At 41.4% G+C, this 18,967-nt stretch overlaps 1 protein-coding gene across 6 annotated transcripts in view; it reads left to right on the top strand.

Annotated features, from left to right (window-relative positions):
- Positions 1-18,967, top strand: part of znf536 (zinc finger protein 536) — a 184,382-nt gene that overhangs the window by 94,737 nt on the left and 70,678 nt on the right. The gene's annotated exons all lie outside the window — the stretch shown is intronic.

Below are 18,967 nucleotides of genomic sequence, written 5' to 3'. Positions count from 1 at the left end.
CGGTCCACATGCACACCTTTAGTCTTGCAAACGTCTCCGGTGAGCTTTCTAAAACAAACAAGCAAACCCCCCCCCCCCCCCCCCCCCCCCCCAATAAATAAATAAATAAATAAATAAATAAAATAAATCTATATAATGTGCTTCCTGTTCGTGGCTTTATTTGAATCCCTTTATTGTCTTTTCATTCCAAATAATAATGTATTCATATTTGGTGATATCATTGCTGTGTATTAGTGGAAGAAAATGAATTTTACAGAAAGGCATGCTCCCCGTTATGTAACCTTTAGCTCCCTGTCTTCTATCTCCTTCACCCTCCTTGATCTTTACCAGTCAGTTAGGAAGTTGCTTTACTCGTTATGTGTACTTTTGGCATTTATCATTTCCAAGGCAGACATTTTGGTTTGTGTAAAGCTCCAATAAGGATCTCTTGCCCTTTTCAGCAACTCAGGCGTACAGCGGCGTTGTTTATTGTTGCTGACAGTGATAGGAAGTGGCCATGTGAACATTACTACCTCCTGCGCTTTTGAGTGGCTGGTTTTTGATTAATAAGAGGCGAATTATTTGATCTGGAGTGTAGGACACTGCAGTGTCTCTGGGCTTCTCCTCCTCTTCTTGCACAGGGGAGGGCTGATAAGCTGCCCCAATGGAAAGCCATGGAGCTCATCAGTAGATGAGTTATTTACTCCCTATGCACAAGGCCACTTAAATCCTACATGCAGTTTTTTTTTTTCTACCTTTAAACTAAGTTTTTGAGATTTTCTTTCCATGGTTTTATTGTCATGAGAAATGCCATGTTCTACCAGCTGCTGTTTCTTTTCTACATTGATTAAAACAACAACAAAAAAAGTGAGATGCACTGTTTTATTCACACTCTACAAAACAGCATCATACTTGCATCATTGTATCCAAAAGGAAGCTGTTTTTTAGATGATGAAAGGTTCTTTTGACTCAAAGAAAAAAAAAATCGGAGAAGAAAAAAAGCCCCCTCACTTTTGTACTCGCCAGCTGTACGTTTTAATGTGCTCCCCGAAGCATTTTCTCTCCTCCCCATTCTCTCCCTGTTCCTCTTCCCACTCACACCTTTCCCTGTTCGCCGGCTATACGTCTCACCCTCCCCTCACCTACCTGTAGAAAGTTTGCGTTGCATCAAAGCTATGCTCTCAGCTCGCAGCTGCCAAGCTCCTAGTCCCCTGTTAGCAGGCATCCAGCTGTCAGGCTCAGATAGGAGGAAGAGAGGGAGGAAATCTCTCACCAGCCATATGGTACCGAGTTCTGCCGGAGCATCACCGCTCCGTGGGCAAATGGCAAACTCATATATCTCATCAACACTGTTAATATCCAGCTCAGAGATGGAGAATATTAGCCTTTTCGCCCTCCTCCAGCCGACGCTGGGATGTGGAAGACTGGGAGCCCAGCTGGATTCAGATCACATGCTATTTTGCCATGTTCTCAAGCTGCTTAAAATGGGCGAGTGTATATCGGTTTGGGGTAAAGAGCTGCTCTGTGATTTTCAGGATCCTCTGTGATTCCATGGATACCTGCCATGTAGTGCTAGGTACCACGTCCGTTTCCTAACCACAGCTGAATGTAAATCCCAGAACAGGTTGCAATGCTTAAAATATGGCGAGAAAAGCAGACACATTGAAGATTTGATATACCCAGCCCTTGAGAGTGAGGCTTCCATGTGTCGTCTATTAACAGGATGCTATTTTTCCCAAGCTAATCCTACTAGGCCTGTACTATCAGCCTCTACTGCCTGACTGTAAGTGCTGCCTTATGGCATCGCAAGCCTTGGTGAAGCAGTGGTATTATGGGTACATTACCACGTAAAGCTGAAAACACTGTCAAACCCAGCGTGCGTGAATCCTCCTTTTTTTTTCATACACCATCAGTGAGCATGGCCCTGAGCAGGAGGTATACTGGGTAATTGGTGAGAGAGAAAGAAATGAGTGTATACCTCGCTATTCTATGTAAAAATGACTTGGAAAGAGATAAATTCTGAACCCACAAATCCTTTTTTTTCTCAACCCAACCTGAAGCAGTAGCCATTAGAACTAGGAGCTTGGGAGATTAATATGGCGGTTGCAGTGTTTTGGAGGGACGGTAGCGTTAATGGCCCCACTGGGTTTTTAATGAGTGTTGTGCCCCAAACAAAATGAGCTAATTAGTGTTATCATCCATATATCAGGCCATACACATACACACTGATCCTTACTCTCTTTTCCTCTCTCACACAGAGACAGAAATCCTCAGCATCACTGCCTCTCCGGCTGCACCAAGGCTTTAGATCCTCAGGGTGATTTGCTGTGAGAGAGAGAGAGAGAGAGAGAGAAAGAGAGAGAGAGAGAGAGAGAGAGAGAGAGAGAGAGGTCGCTCACCTGATATTTTTCACTCGTTTTGTTGATCAAATCAAAGATGACTGATGGTGAAATTGAGTCATTAATTGAAGAGATGGGAGATCATTTGAATATGTTCTACTTAATTTGAATTGTAGCTGATAGCAATGCAGATCTATCCATGAATAAATGCGAAGTTAAAATGTGAAGTTTTGACTCCGCTCATGCTGGTAGGGAAAGTTAATAGCGATGTGACGACATACTGACCAGTGGAGTATTTTTTCCTCCTTTATTTCAACACATTATGTCACAAAAACACTACATCACAAAATGAGCCAGCAACAAAACTGTGTAATGAATGCATGAATGAATAAGTAAGTAAGTAAATGTCACTATAATATATAATATATACAACAACAACAAGAACAATACCAGCAACAACAGCAATAATAATAATAATAATAATAATAATAATAATAATAATAATAATAATAATAATAATTTATTATTTTTGTTGTTGCCATGTAATATATGTATGTTAGCAAAAAAATGGACATAAGTAAATAATATTTAATATATAATGCTACTATGCATCAACAACAACAAAAGCATCAGCAGTAACTGTTATGATGATGATGATGATGATGATGATTAGTAGTAGTAGTAGTAACAGTTGTACGCATAAAAACAAACAAACAAACAAATAAATAAATTTACTATACTATATTACTTTAAAATAAAAACAACAATGTTACAATAATAATAATAATAATAATAATAATAATAATAATTGTTATATTATTATTATTATTATTATTGTTGTTGCTGCTGTTATTGTTATAATATAATATAATATAATAATCTTATATGGTGTATTTTCCTGTCCTGTAAACTGCCTTATTTCAAACAGAAAGTATGGAATGATTACATGGATGTATCCAGTAAAACAGAACGAAACAGCAGTAACTAGTCTTGTGCCATTTTGTGGTTTGTAGTGGAAACAAGGCTCTTGTAATCTCAGCATTCTGACACTCGGCCTTGTTACCTGCATGTAAGCTCATGTTTGTCACGCTACTGCTTCATGCTGGGGCTCACTTGTTGACCTCCTCTTTATTTCTCTGGCACTAAGCCTATTATAAAATCAATAAACAATTGTGCTTTTTTCTCCTTTAAATCTTTTTTCTCCTCTGCACATCCTCTGTGAATTGAAAGAAGAATAAGATCTCTCTCTCTCTCTCTCTCTATCTCTCTCTCTGTCTCTGTCTCTCTCTCCATCTCTCTAACTCCCTCTCGTTCTCTCTGTCTTTCTCTCTCTCTCTCTCTCTCTCTCTCTCTCTCTCTCTGAGGTAGCAGTTCTGTGACCTGTCTGTGATCGCAGACTTCATTTGAATGAGAAGTCGCTGCCTTGTTATGTCCTGTGTCAGTTATAATGCACATTCACAGAGTTTAGTAGAGACCTGAGGCCAAGCCTGAAACCTGGTGCTTTAATACTCATATTAAATAATGATGCATCACTTATGACATCCTAGAAAACTAATTCTTTCAAGCATACAGTGTCTTATTTTTATCCAGCTGTTTAGTATAATATAGTTTAAAGCTTGGTTTAGTTGGTAGGATATTGGAAATAAGTGCAGAGTGTTGAACACGACTATGCCTGACTGTCGCTCTCTCTCTCTAACACACTGCACGTATGCTCTTTGTCTTCCTGTTTCACATTCCATCATGCAGCATCGGCACCCCGAGGCAAAGTTATGGAATGATCGAGGGCTTTTGAATTGTCACATTCTCAAAATGTAATAACCCGTCTGATAAAAATCAACAAGCACCGACTTTGACAGCCGATTCGTACTTTGTGTATAGAAAATAATAATAATAAAAAAAAAAAACAGTTACGGATTTTAATTCCCGCTGTCAGTTTAAACTAAAGTGCCAAGTGCAGAGGTTCTCATGACAAGGTTAACCTCTTTCATTTCTACATCTTGAAAGAACTTGAAAAATACCTGTGGAAAAAAAAAATACTTGTGATAGATTACAGTTGTGTTAGTTTTTGGTCTCTTTTCCCCTGTCTCTTTTTCTCTCTTTTATTTTCCTTTCCTCTCCTTCCTCTTATGTTCTTTTTTCCCTCTTCTTAGGTCTCATTCGAGTGCTGGTAATTATGGGTAATCATAAACAGCGGCGCTCTTGCTAATGAGACTGTGTGGTATGTTGGGTTCATACGGAGCCTCCACTTAGTGTGGGTAGAAGAGAAGCTCTTTGTTCTGTTTGTGGTGGTCTTGCTTTTTTTTTTTTGCCAATTTGAAACGCTGCCTTTACAGTATGTTCTGTATTTTTTTTTCCTTGTACCCCGGGTTTATGCTACTGTACATAGCGATAGATGGCAGATTTCTCCAAGCTGTTGAGTCGGCTTTGCCACGCTCACCCTTCATACGCCTGTTGCCTGCCATTTGGAGTTTGAAATCTCATTGGCTGGCCTCGCTTTGTAGGAGGTCACCGATTCTTGGTTATTTCCTAGATCGTTCCCTCAGGCTTTGGTGAAGCCTTCAAGGGTCATATAGCTCATCTCTCATCCATTGGCAAGGCTACACATGCAGCAGTGCAGCTACAGAGTGGGCTTGAGTGTGTTGTGTTAGAAAGATGACAAATCTATCACTGTCATCAATGTGTCACACCAGACTTCTTAGCATCCAAGTTGTAGAAATCTGCCCTAGTGACGATTACCGTGGAAACAAGGATTCTGACAGGGGAGGTTACGAAGGTCTGTTCATTGAGTGGTAACACTCATCCTTCACTCATCCTAGGTCATGGTCCAGAGACTTGTTTCTCACTCCAGAGCAAAAAAGTTTAGCAGCTGTGATCCAGCTCTACACCTTTATGCATATTTGCTTGCCCGGTGTCAACCTCTCCAGAAGCCCCAATGTATTCTAGAGGAAAAGAAACCTCGCTGTCTGTCTCTCTCTCTGTCTCTTTCTCTCTCAGTTGCACTGCTGTTCCCATATTTCCACTGGGAGAAACACTGACCTCATTTGTGAGGACAATAACCCCCTTGACTTTGGGGATTAAGACATGAAACCTTTGTGGATTAATTAGGTTTGGAGTTGAATTCATTTTGCTACACTGGAATGCAACAAGAAAGAAAGAGAGAGAGAGAGAATGAAAAAAATTTATGGGTGAGCTGAAAGTTCAATCGTTCCCAATTCATAGTAAAATATTGTGATTACCCCTAAGGAGGAATTTTTTTTTTTTTTTTTTTTTTTTTTTTTTTAATCTGCCTAAATGCACTACATAACTGTAGCAGGAATGAATTTTTGCTTTAAATCTCACACTATGCCTGTTACAGTTCTTCACACATCGGCGGCAAGAAGTGGCAGCGCCGACAGCGCCACGGGAATCGCATTGTTTCAGTTGTCTTGGTAACAAAGCTTGGTGTTTGTTTGTATAAGATCTAACGCAATTGCAATTTAGCCGGTTAACACCTATTGTTGTTGTTAATAGCATATGTTATTTGACTTTAACTTTCATGTGAAAAGAGCTGTTAGCGCGCGTGTTTACAAAATAGCAAACTGACTTAATTCACAGCAGAGCAGCTAAAGAACAGTGCAAAATCTTACAGCTGTGCTCTGTCTTCCTCTTTACATACCGTAACTGAATGTGTGGGCATCATTAAGCTCACACTTTTGTAATTATTTAAGCACACTGTATGAACTGTGCCTCCTATGCCGCCTCATCCCCCCCCCCCCCCCCCATTTATTCAAATACACAGGAATACTTACCACTAATAAGTAGTATGATTATTTCAAACCACATATACAACATGTAGAAAGCTGGATTAACCAGCCATCATTAAGCTTTAACAGCGCGTCTTAATCGTTCTCTGTTGTAATCAGGAAACATCCTTTTTCCTTTTTTTTTTTTTTTTTTGATGCGATGAGCAGTAAACCAGAAACAGCGATACAGGAGCTGAGGTGATGAGGTTAACTTCTCCCTAGCTCTTTAAATGTCACACGTGTCTCATATGGGAGCGAGTCTTATAGGTTTGCCGGGTGAGGAAAGAAGGTTGCAACACTGATTTATAATAACTCACTTTCTCCGACCATCTCTTATTCTCAAGGATTTCATATCCATTTGAAATGAACCTAGTCCTCTTTCTGTTATTCCGATATTCTCTGAGGGTAAAATACTATTCAGAATCTTATAATTAAATGTCATATATATGATCATCATCTCAATCTCCATACAATGCTATAAGTATTGTTTCAATAAGTATTCGAAACGTATTAGAAATTTGACAGGTACGTAAACTTTTCATTTTCGACCAAAATCTGTCAATAACATTTTCATTGTTCAAATGATAAGGGCCAGGTTTCCAAAAAAGTTTTATAAAGTTATGGTTGTAACTTGGAGAAAGAGAGAGAGAGAGAGAGAGAGAGAGAGAGAGAGAGAACTTTACCATTTAACAATCATATTTGTGCTACAGTGCTTTTGAGAAACTCAGCCCTGAGTAAAACAAATAAAAATTTTAATAAAGGTTTAAAAAAAAAAAAAAAAAAAAAAAAGGAAATTCTGACATATTTTAAATTTGGAAACTCATAATTAGTATTGTTTCAAATTTAAAAATGGGTCATTTTAATCCTAATAAAGCATACGGTTTAAATTATTAAATTATTCTCCCTAAGGCCCGTTGCGCTTTAATATATTAGTGAGAGAGAAAAAAAATCAGATGCAACTTTTTTCTGAAGGCCTTGGCATTTTGTTGATTGTACCCAAGGGCCATTATTGTAGAGATTTGGGTGTTTTAGCAGCAGGCCTATGAGAAGTTTTTGCTCTCTTCCCTGGAGGCAGTAGGTTTAGTGGGGGTTTAGTGCTGCGGCTCAGCCCGCTCCCTCAACGTGGCTAAAACCACGGTTGAGCTCTGTGAGCCTTTCACCGGGGACCAGGCTCCTAAATGCCATCTCTCTCCTGGCTCTGGCTGCAGGTGAGGTGTAATCGTGCTGCCGAAGCACTTCCCCCTGCCAGGAACAGGTATTTCCCATTAGATACAGGGTTGAGGATTCACGAAAGATCATCAAAGCTGGTTTCCTCATGGCCTTTGCTATAGCCCTTGCTTCACAGAAGAATCATTTGGGATTTTACCTTTATGGTTTCTGGTATTTGTGGGGGTTTTTTTTCTCCCTCTCATGTTTGTCATGAACAATGCAGGAGAAGTGGGGATGAAAAAGGAACAACTTGAACTTTCAAGAGAGGAGGAGAAAAAGAAGTTTGGAGGACGTTTCTGAATTATGTTTATGAGACACAAGCTGCTCACAGCCTGAACATGGCACCATGTCAATGAGGATCTATTTCGATAAAGTTTATTTTTACTCCCCACAAGGCTCGGCATGGTTAGGCACGAAAAAAAAAAAGTTGGTGTAGGCACAGATCTTAAGTCAACATATCCTGATTCCAAATGTCTTTGACAGATCTTGAGCTGAAAACCTGTTACAGTACGTGAATAACGTAAAATAGGACAGTCCACGTCTCATCACGATAATCCAGCACAAGACAGAGTCATGATTCATTGGCAAAAGGTTACTGGGTGTCTTCTGAAACACTGAAACGTTTGGTGTGGTGACGGAAACGTGCGCTAACAGTCAGATTTTTCTTATCTCATGCTTACTGTAGCGGTAAGTGGAGCATCTGACGGCTCACTGTGACGCTGCCTGGCGGACAGGTGAGATGGGCGAGCAAGCGACACTTTGGAGACGTGTGTTCACACCATGGCATCGTTCTCCATCTGCAAGCTTTCAGAAAATCCTCCTTCAGCTTGTCTCTGCTACACACACACACACACGCGCACACACACACACACACACGCTCGCGCACGCGCGAGCAGCAGTACAGGAGAGTATTCATTGGCTACTGTTTCCAACTTTGAAAAATTAAGCAAAGCTTCTTACTTCCTTCAACCAACTCCTGTAGCTAAATCTGTATTAAAGCTGCTTGCTTCCTACATTTTAGCCACTCACTGTCATACAGTGAGTGTAAATCAAGTGTGCATTTTGGAAAAGGATCTCCTTCCTGCCATGCAGTGTCCTCTTTCTCAACTCGAGGTGATGTTGGTTAAACAGAGAGCAGCGCTTTGAGTCAGCCTTAGGGAGGTTGTTTTTTTTTATTCCCCTTTAAATGCTTGGCACGCTTGGTGGGCTTTTTGGAGGGGCTTCGCCTAAACAGACGGTCTCCCACTGCAGTGAGTGGGTCGAGGTCCAGGGAGCCACATGAGTTTCTCGAGACGCATCGCTGTCTCTCTGGAAACCAGTGCACTAGAAAGCGGCATCTTTCCCCGCTATGGCTCTTCCAGAGAATCTCGAAGCAGTCGTTCCCTCCAGCTCCGAGTGCTGGTCCAGCCCTGCCCAAGTACCTGATAGAAATGGCCCACAAAGTTTCCAGTCATCCCTCACACACACACACACGCACACACACACATTCCTAACATATCACATTTGTTTCCCTAAATTCATTTCATTTAAATCTAAAGTACAGCAGAACATGATCTGCCAAGCGCCACTTATATTACTGTCTTCTGAATTCTTTAGTTGTATGGAACAGTATTGCAATCTCATCTATATAATACACACTTCAGTTTGTAGTCTGGTCTTGCCTTTGCATGTTACCTTTCATCACCTTTCCATTTTTCACCTTTTGCGCTTGCTCACTTTTTAGGGATGCATTCAAACTGTCACAGGATTTTTTTTCTTCCTACAAACCCCTCCCCAGCCTCTCTCGCTTTCTTCGCTTCGTAAATTAAATCCACATAACAGAGATCGATGACTGCCTCCTAATCGCGTTAGACGTATTGTTTTAAAATACCAGCGCCCAGCTGGTGAATCCTGGTGCTCTTCTGTTTGTCTCTGTTTAAGAAATCAGACCTTTTTGGCTCCCACCTCCCCCCCCTCTATCTATCTCTCTCTATCTCTCTCTCTCTCTCTCTCTCTCTCTCTCTCTCTCTCTGTATGGCCCCACACCCCACATCTTCGTCTCTTCCCCGATCTCTCTGTTTTCTAAGCACAAGGTGTTGGCTTAAATTCTAGGTGTCACATATCTGACCATATTTCAAGCAGGGAATGAAGCATGTATAAACCCCTTTCCCTTTAAAGGTCAGACATTAGCGCTGGTAAAAATTGATCTGTGGGTTTTATGAATTTAGCCCCTGTATTGGAGCTGCTTTGTAATGGGAAGATTCAGCGGGGGAAGCTTAACACAGCATTGTTTTGCTTTGACAACGCAGCCACGAGAGCCACTGCAGCTGTTCCCTCTGCTCACAATGGCAGATTAATTAACACAATCATGCGCTTCTGGCTGGCGCTCAACACGCAGGTCTGCTCTGGGATAGATAGGTAAATCCTATACATGCGTTTCCAGACAGAGCGTATTCTTGATGGGGTTCACAACTAGATATATATTTGCAATGTGACTGGTCAGCTTTTTGGAAAAAAAAAAAAAAAAAAACAACATATAAATGGGTAAAGAATAGAGAGAGGGAGGAAAAAAGAACTACAAATGAGGAGAAGAGGCCTAAGCTAATTGGTCCAAAGTATTTCTGGGAAGTGTTGTGTATTTCAGAAGAGCACTTCCTTTCTCTAACCACTCTTTTTTTTTCTTTCTCTATCTCACTCTCTCTTTCCTCCCTCTTGAGCTGCCAGGACCATTAGCTGGCTTTCCTAATTAAGATTCTGCTGGCCGATCCGTCTCTCTTTCTTAGTTAGTTCCCTGACATTTTAAACTGTCTATTATTCCAGCCGGCTTTCAGGTGCAATGCTGTGTAAATGGCAAGTCAAAAATTATGTATCTTTTTCATACAGTTATCCATCAAGGACTATTAGAGGGAGCGGTCTGAGCGCTTAAATCATTACCGAATGCTGTGATCTTTCCCGATTGATCTTATCTCTCACTTCCACTGTCATTCTACTACCACATTACACATCCTTTTTTTTCTTTCCTTCCTTCTTTTTTAAGTGTTCCTTCTCTCTTTTAGTCAGCGCTACAAATCCTGGGTTTTGAACACATGTCGATATTTTAACCTTGCTCCCTTCACTTCTTGATATAATGATCACTTAACAGTCAAGAGTAAGGGAAGGAGGAAATTAGGGTGTCGGTGGAGGCAACAACAACAGCCAAGCAATTATGTTTCCCTCAGCCCAAACGTTCTGCCGTTAATGAAATCCCTTATCGTGGTGGTGAGGAAAGGATGCTAGGACAGGTGTGAGAATCGCACACGGTTCATTTATCACTCCGAAAATGAAAGAGAAAGGAGGAATACACAGACACGGAGGCAACAAGTGTGAGCGAGTTTCAACGTCTGCGATAATGTGTTTCTCCGGTACATATTTTGCGCTTTGATTGGCAGCAAGGACTCATTCTATTTCCAGTTGTATAAATATAGAGCCTCGTCAGAAAACCTTGCCACACATGCACGCACACGCTTTTCCAGGAAGACTTTGTGTGTGGAAAGGTGAAGTAGGCAAAGAAGACTAATAGACAGTCTGAGAGAACGAGAGAGAGAGAGAGAGAGAGAGAGAGAGAGATAAAGGACTGTCAAGTGAGTGTCTGACATGCTATGGCACCTTTTTGCTATAGATGGCATTTTTCTGAAGTATTTACCTTGACGAAAGATGCCCACACTTTTCCTCCTCCACATCAAAAACTCCATCATTGCGATACACGGTGCAACTTACATTAGCAGGGGCAGTGGACAAGAGACAGGGTTAGAGAAAGAGAGAGAAAAGAAGAGAGAGAGAGAGAGAGAGAGAGAGAGAGCATGTAGGGCCCTTTAATGACGCTAATGCTGTGTGAGACTTTGGCTCCTGCTAAAGGAAGCTATCTGATTGGAAACAGCTCTGGGAGTCTGGGAGGTTGGCCCTGGCTCGTTTCATTTAATGACCCATTTCCTTCGCTCGTGCCACAAGCAGTTAACAGCAGTCAAGGTGCCCAGAGGTTCACCGCAGTGTAAGAGCACGCCAGGCCCTGGGCAAAGCGGGGGGGTCGGAGAGAGCAGACGGGTGACGGGGTTTCACAGGTGCATGATCAGCTGACTGGGAAAATTATCTAGTTTTTCGAGCGTACACGCCAGTTTGATCTATGTCGTAGTGAATTCAATTTGCAGCTACTACATCTGTACAAGTTTTCAATCATATACACAAGTCCACTAAACAGATCTACTACTACAATTTACTACTGCTAGAGTAATATCCGTGATTAAAAATGATGTCCATAATGAGAAATTTGCTATTTTTGTAATTGCTCTAAGATGATGCGAGTTATCCAATGATCCGATAACCCTTAAAACTCCATAGTTTGGCTTCATCCATAGAGAAAGACAGAGAGTTGGTTATGACACATGTGACCTTCGCCTGCTGCTCCTCGGCCCCCAGGATCAGCCGTAATGGAATCAGCCAAAACTTGAGCTCACACACACTTATCGAGCTAATGATCAGTTATTAATATTCACAATCTCTGGCCTTGATGTCCCTGCATGGGTATAGACGAGAGGCAATTATGTCACGATCATCCCTTCCAATGCCGCCATGTGAGGATATTTATAAATATATAAGAGATAGATCTTAGCGTGCTGAGTTATTGCCCTCTTAGTGCAGATATACAGATTCAGATTAATTTGTAATTAGTCTTGAGATGTTGAGGCTGTGTAGATAAAGGATCCGACTGCTCGCTCTGTTCCATAAATGCTGATCATTTAAAATGAACAAATGCTGGGTGTCGGATAAAAATAGCTTCGGCCAGAATTATTTTGTTCGCCCGACAAATTCCGACACATATGTCTGAACGCGCTGGCAACAGCGAGGCCGGCGGTAAATGAGTTTTGAAATAAACTGTTATTGTTTAGTTGTAAACATTTCGCCGCATCGGATCCATATAATGGAATCTCGGGTCGTGCTTAAGTGTCAGCATGTTGGTGGTATTGTACAAACACAGTCCTTTACAGAGAGACAGAGAGAGAGAGAGGAGAGAAAGAGAGTGAGGGAGGGAGAAAAGCGAGAAAAAAAATGAGACGATAGGGCAGAAGTCAGCCCCTTCTCTGTGTAAAAATGTGATTTAATTTTCAATATCCTGTCATACGATGCTTTTCACCAGGCTTAGGTTCACATTAATTTGCTCCAAATGTCAGATATCTCCACTCAGATAAAACAGGCGACAAGAAATAAAGACACAAGGCTGCCTTTTCTGGCCTGTGGAATCATCGGAATAGTTTTTAGTCATATTAAGATTGGGGGGTGGTGTTCTATTAATAGTTGAGTCATCTGCGCTGCAATGTTCAGAAATGGCAAATTGTTAGATCCCCAATGGTGATTATTACTCTCTGTCAATGACCTTCATAACAAATTAACATTCCGGCTGTGGAGGAAATAGGAGCGGGCTATCTCACAGACATGTGTTAGGGGTGATGCACAGCAAACTGGGAGGAATGGAAGCTGTGGGAGGAGTGGTGGAAAGAGAATGGTTGGGGGGGGGGGGCGGGGGGTCGGCGGGGGGGGGGGGGGGGGGGGGGGGGGTCGGCGGGGGTGGGGGGGGGGGGGGTCCTGAGCTACAATACAAATAAGTCATCACACTAATCTATTATTTTTAGCTACGAGTGAGAAGGAGTGATCGTGTGTAAATGTGACATACACCGTAGGTGCGTTTTGTTACAGTAGCAAAATTGACCGAATCTCGAACAAACCCGCATTTCACACATACACAAACACACACATGCTTTCACACGCGTGATTATGTAGCTGTTATCAGCTTTCGCACCGTGTGCTTCATTTTATTATCAATCATCACCCTTTTGAGAAATCCGCCTACCAGGCTGTTCTTAGCTACTTTACTCCTTGTCTACGTTTCACCAAACTTTCATTAGACACTTCACTCAGATTAATGTGGGTTAAATAAATGATATCTAATATTGAGGATAAGGAAAAGAGGCAGTGTAGAGACAGGCTTATATCCCAGCCTGACTCTGAGCTGCTCATACCGCTGTGTTTGGCATGATAAATCGTTTTATTTCATTTTCCGAGGCACTGGACAAGCGCATGTATGAGTAAAACAGCGGACGTCCTTGGCTGTACAATTTATGAGCCCCATGGCCCAAGGTGGGGAAAAAAAGACATACTAGATCTGCTGTAAGAAAAGAGATTTTGTTTAAGGCCACATATTAAAAGCTTGGAGGTTGTTACATTTTTTAAGGTGTTCATCGGTTCAGTGTTACAGAAACAGTCTGTCTTGGTGTCTGTTTTAATCATTCTATTGTGCATCAGGTCATAACCCTTATGGTAATTTTCTCCAAGTACCACTGCATTCTTTTAATTCGCATTAAAGCAATGAAAGGAGAGGAGTGATGCTTTTTTGAAAGCTAATGGCTTTACAGAGAAGGTAATGGATTCAGAATGGTGCTGTAGCTGTGCCTTGGACATGGATCTGTAAGTCAGCTTTATGATTGCCTGTTGTACTTGTTGATTTGGCCGGCTAGAAAAATGAATAGGAAATCAATGTCAGACGAGAATGTGTTGTTTTTTTTCTTCTTTCGTTTCTGTCGACTCTTTAAAGAGTTTTAAAGGCACAGCAGCAGATGAGTCCGCTGTTCTATTTGTGTCATTTTAATGTTTATTAATATCACTGTGGCCACGGATATGTACATAAGAAATGTAGCTTCTAATTTAGTAGAATTAAATCAGGAAGCCGATTTGCACGACTGATCCATAGAAATCATGTCGTCTCTATGCAGACTGAATCTATTCAGGCTTCACTAATGATAAACACTTCCTTCCTGCCAAAACAGTCAGCACCCAATGAATATTTACCACTATTAAGAACAGCCGGCCCTAGTGAAGCAGAGCTCCTTATGAGATGCCCGCCCTTGGGGCCCGCTTGTGCCCACTCATACCTAGGATGGTTCCTGATCATGTGAACCCCCTGGGCTCCTGCATTGGGCCAGCGGTGGTCTCCTGTTCCTCCCCTCTGTGCTTTACGCTTTGATCACCCTGCAGAATAATACAGTTAGTGAGACCTCACTGCCTCCTCAGCAACCCTGCTTTTCGCTTTTTTTCTAGAGGACTTGTTTATTACTTTAGTTTTTTGTTTTTTTCTTTCTTTTTTTTTCATAAATTTGCTGCTCTTTGAAGCCTGAAAGCAACTCGAGAGGAGAAAACAAAGATGGGCGCGTGCCAGCCGGAAAGTTATGGCACCATTCCTGTTCCCCCAGCTCGGCAGAGGCTTCGCCTTTAAAGAGGGAGAGGCGCACCTTCTGTCACTATCGGAGGGAGGGAGGGAGGGTGCACAGGATAGAGAGCCATACAGAGAAAGAGAGAGAGAGAGAGAGAGAGAGAAGGAGAGAGGGAGGGAAGGAGGGAAGGAAGGAGGGGGGTCCTCCATGGTCAGGAGCGCTGTCAATGTGGCTCATTTGCACTGTTCTGCTACTTTCACCTCGCTGACCTCCTGAGACAATGTCATGTTGTTGTGCTGGTGTTCGGCTCACGCTGCTCGAACGGGGTGTGTTATGAAGACCTTGAGACATCATGGTCAGGTTTTAGGCGTAAGCAAGTCATTTCTGACTGCAACGCGAATGAGATAGCGATTCATATCGAAGCATGGTGTTTTATGTGTCCTATTAAAGTGCATCGAAAGCAGTGTTATTGATAGAGTGAATTCAGTCAAGCTTGTAAAGGCATGAATGATTTCTAATTCCTTGCAATCGAAGGCAGAATGCTTGAAGCTTAATTTCACCTGACCCCCCCCCTCCACTAGCAGGCAGAACAAATGTGCTCTAAAAAAGAGAAATGTGCCGTTCTGTTCAGCGAGCAGAAAAAGGACAGTCTTCCCTCCTCCTTTTATAATCCCACTTTCGCTCAGCCCGTCGCTAATAAATATAAATGTTTGTGATTAGCATCGCGGCGGCACAGGTGCATGTTTGTTGCGAGGGGAGGCATGTTCATTAATTTTCAGCGATGAAAAGTGCACTGCGCCATAAACGCACAGTCCAAAAAAACGCATCGGCTGATAAATGAATGCACAGATTGTTAATGTACCATTGTATGGTTGAGCCTCACCGAGCTTTAAAAAAAAAAATCGGCCTTCCTGCCAAATCGGTGCTAGCTGCAAGTAGCATGTGCGACAGAGCCCTTCTTTAAAGTCAGATTATACGTCGTAGAGCATTTAAACTCGCTCTCTGTCTGTCTATTTGTGTGTTAATGTGTATGTTTCTATTTAGACATAGGATCAGAATTATATAGACAGCTGAGCGTTTCCCTGCTGTGACCCCACTACCATGTGTTGAGTAATTAGTTTTTTAGGCTGATGTGCCACAGAGCAGTGTGTACCGTCCATGTGTATGGCATTTGGTGCCCGGATCATGCCGATTTGGCCATGAGTGTTATATTATAGCCTAGAATTAAGTTGTCAAAATGATGTTGCACATACCCACTAGATTTAATCTGCAGTAAACACAAATAAACATCCTTATTTGATATTCATCATCATTTCTGCCCATCAGGTCTGTTTTTTTCTTTTTTCTATTCTCTTTTTTATGAATCATCACATCATGTGAATCCGTGTTTAATGGTATACCTAGAACATAAAAAACATGTCTGTTTTTTCAGGGCAAAACTGTGCATGGATAAAATGAAGCATTTTATAAAATATGCCTTATGCTTAGAGCAAGAAAACACGACTCTCCTGCAGACAAAGAAAAGAAAATCTGCTGAAAATGGGTTGTTTTTCAGTCGCTGTGAAAATGTTTTATTAGGGGACCGCTGAACACCTGCCTTAAAATGTCGTTTCAACATCTCCCGAATGCCATTTTGCTTAATTGACTTGGAAATGGCCCAAATGTATTGCTGAATGCAGTCTAATTAATATTAATAATAAATGCCATTATTAACATCAAAGAACATCTGGTGCCCCTGTTTACCCACATGCCTTATATGTAACACATTTTGCGGCTGTTTCATCTCACAAACAGAGCAGGGATAAACACTTTTTTGAATTTAGGCTGTTTTTTTCTCTCTCTCTCTCTCTCTTTTATTTAAATTCTCATTATGCTTTATGAATTTATTTCCTCATTGACACTCCGGTCAGGGTTTGGTTTGCTCCTTTCACGGCCAATGCTGGCAGTGTGACTGCAGTGCTTTTTCTGGGCAAAAGACTTCGTTGTTGTGATACCAATGAAGCATTTGCTGGCATACACCTAAAAAAATAAAATCTGCCTAAGCTGGGATCCATGCCGTGAGACTGCATTAGGAACTTCGAACCACCATAAATCAGCGAGCTAAATAACTTTAATCTAAAATTTCATTAAGTAGTCCTTGTCAGGTAGTAAAAGTAAGAGATAATGCAGTGGTGTTTAATGATAATTGGTGTTTGGTTAATAAATTCTGCGAGTTCCGATTACTTTTCAAGCAGCCGCTAGAATGCTAGCCTCAGCAGTGTAACTAAACCTCAAATTGATTAACTCGCCTGAACCAGCCCGTTCACAAAGATGGCACCGGTCCAAATCAAAAAAGAGCGTGTACTGCGCGCATCAGCCGGATGGTGTTGTGTTGCTCCGGCGTAAGGAAATCAACTCCCCCTGGGTGCATTTTTAAAAGCCTAATGCCTTTCAAATGATGTCATCACATTTACCTCTCTCTATGTATCTCTCTTTCTCTCTCTCTCTTTATATCTGTCTCTGTCTTAATTTTTTTCTGTAACATTTTCTCCTATTGCTTTGCACAGGCTGCTGTAAGAGAGAGGTCAATGGCTTTGACTGAGACACGTGACACATTATTGTAATGGAGATGAGAGACATCTTGTGTTTTTATGATTGCTTCTTTTTTTTTTTTCTTTTATTTCCGGAAAGTGATATGAGAGCAATCAAAACCACATGACAACCTGATTCGGTGTGGCAAGTGTGATTGGGAAAGTACCATTAAGAGAGGGGGGGGGCTTTGTTTTTGTTGTCTTTCTTTTCATTAATGGGAACGGGGTGTGGTCCATCTGGAGGGACTAGAGGATGCACACACACATACAAATACACACACACACACACACACACACTGTGGCAAATCCACATACAGTCCATATCCTTTCTTACAGTAAACACATACACACCCTGGTGGTAGCTGATGAGTAGCTTGAGTGTGTGTTTGTGTGTGTGTGTGTGTGTGTGTGTGTGTGTGTGTGTGTGTGAGACATGAGACAGACAGCAGGGTGAGTGACTGATACTCCTCCTCCTCCCAGATGGCTCATGCCACTGGCCCTTGGTCTGATCCCAGCTCTTTGTTTCAGTTTGCTGTAGTGCAATAGTGGAGGCCCAGTACAGAGCATAATACACACTTCACACCTCAGCACTGTCCAGATATCTCATTTGAAATGAATGATACTATTTCTATATGGCAAAACAGCTACATATATCATAACCATTTGATTGTATTTGATTCTAATCTAGTTTCACACAAACAAGTGAATCATATATTATAAATCATTCATTTACATTTTCCCAAAGTACCCCATTGATTACACTGACAGTAAACGTCTCTAAAGCACAGTGCAAAATAAGATTCTTGTGGTTCAGCATCTATAAAACCCACCCTCGAGACTTACTGTTTGTACATATTAGCAATTTCAAATTTGAAGCCTATACTTGGCTTGTGACAATCATTTTAATATTGTGTGTCTCTTACCGATTCTCTCCCCCCCTTCCCCCTTTGCATAAAAAGAGGATGCGAAATGTAAAATCAATACAGAGAAAATAGTTATAGGTGGGGGGTTATCGGGAATCTCTGTGTTCCAGACACCCTGGGCAGAAGGATGGAGCGTAATATATGGGGTGACCTTCAAATGTCATAAATGTGTTGTGCAATAAACTGTCAATATTTGTGGTTATATGGCGCAGGATGAATTTTACAGTAATTGGAACGGCCATATTAAAAGCTGGGAAGCAGTCAGCTGATTAAAGACACCGCTGTTTGGTCGCCTGGATGTGCGTGTATGTGTGTGTGTGTGTGTGAGTGTGTGTGTGTGTTGTGCATTTTCTTTTAAGCCCATTTAAAATGAGTAAAAGAAAGTTTTCTGAATCTGCTACAACTCACTTGTACGGTTTTGAGTATATTTGTGTGTTCCTGTATCTTGTATGTAAGAAAAAGGCTCACACACTTGTCACTAAAGCTAATTTATCAGGATACAAATTCAAACTAGGTCAGAGTAGGTGTTTGTATCATTGTGTGTATGTTTGGGTCAAAAAATAGGGCACGCAATACAATGTAATGTGTGTAGGAAAAAGCGAGGGAAGCAAATCACAGGCACGTGATCAGTCACAAGAGTGGAAGAGAATGCTGACTTCACCCTTTCTCTTTAAACTTCTTAAATCTCGTTTGATTTTTAAAAAGGGGTGGAAAAAATATAAAGAAATGGAAAGATTATTGGAAAAAAAAAAAAAAGATTGTGTGGAACGGTTGCCTAAGTGGGTTGCTCCACTTAGACCGTTTCTTTCCTCACATACATATCATATCAGGTAGCGCAGCGTAACGGAGGAAAACTGGCCTTTTAAACTTTACTTCACTTCCATTAGTACTTTTTGTAGTTCAAGTTACAATATGAAAACTGCCTCAGAAGAAAAGTTCATGATTTTA

This window comes from Ictalurus punctatus, chromosome 27 (genome assembly GCF_001660625.3).
Source record: "Ictalurus punctatus breed USDA103 chromosome 27, Coco_2.0, whole genome shotgun sequence".
Taxonomy (NCBI): domain Eukaryota; kingdom Metazoa; phylum Chordata; class Actinopteri; order Siluriformes; family Ictaluridae; genus Ictalurus; species Ictalurus punctatus.
This window is presented reverse-complemented; position numbering and strand designations above follow the sequence as displayed.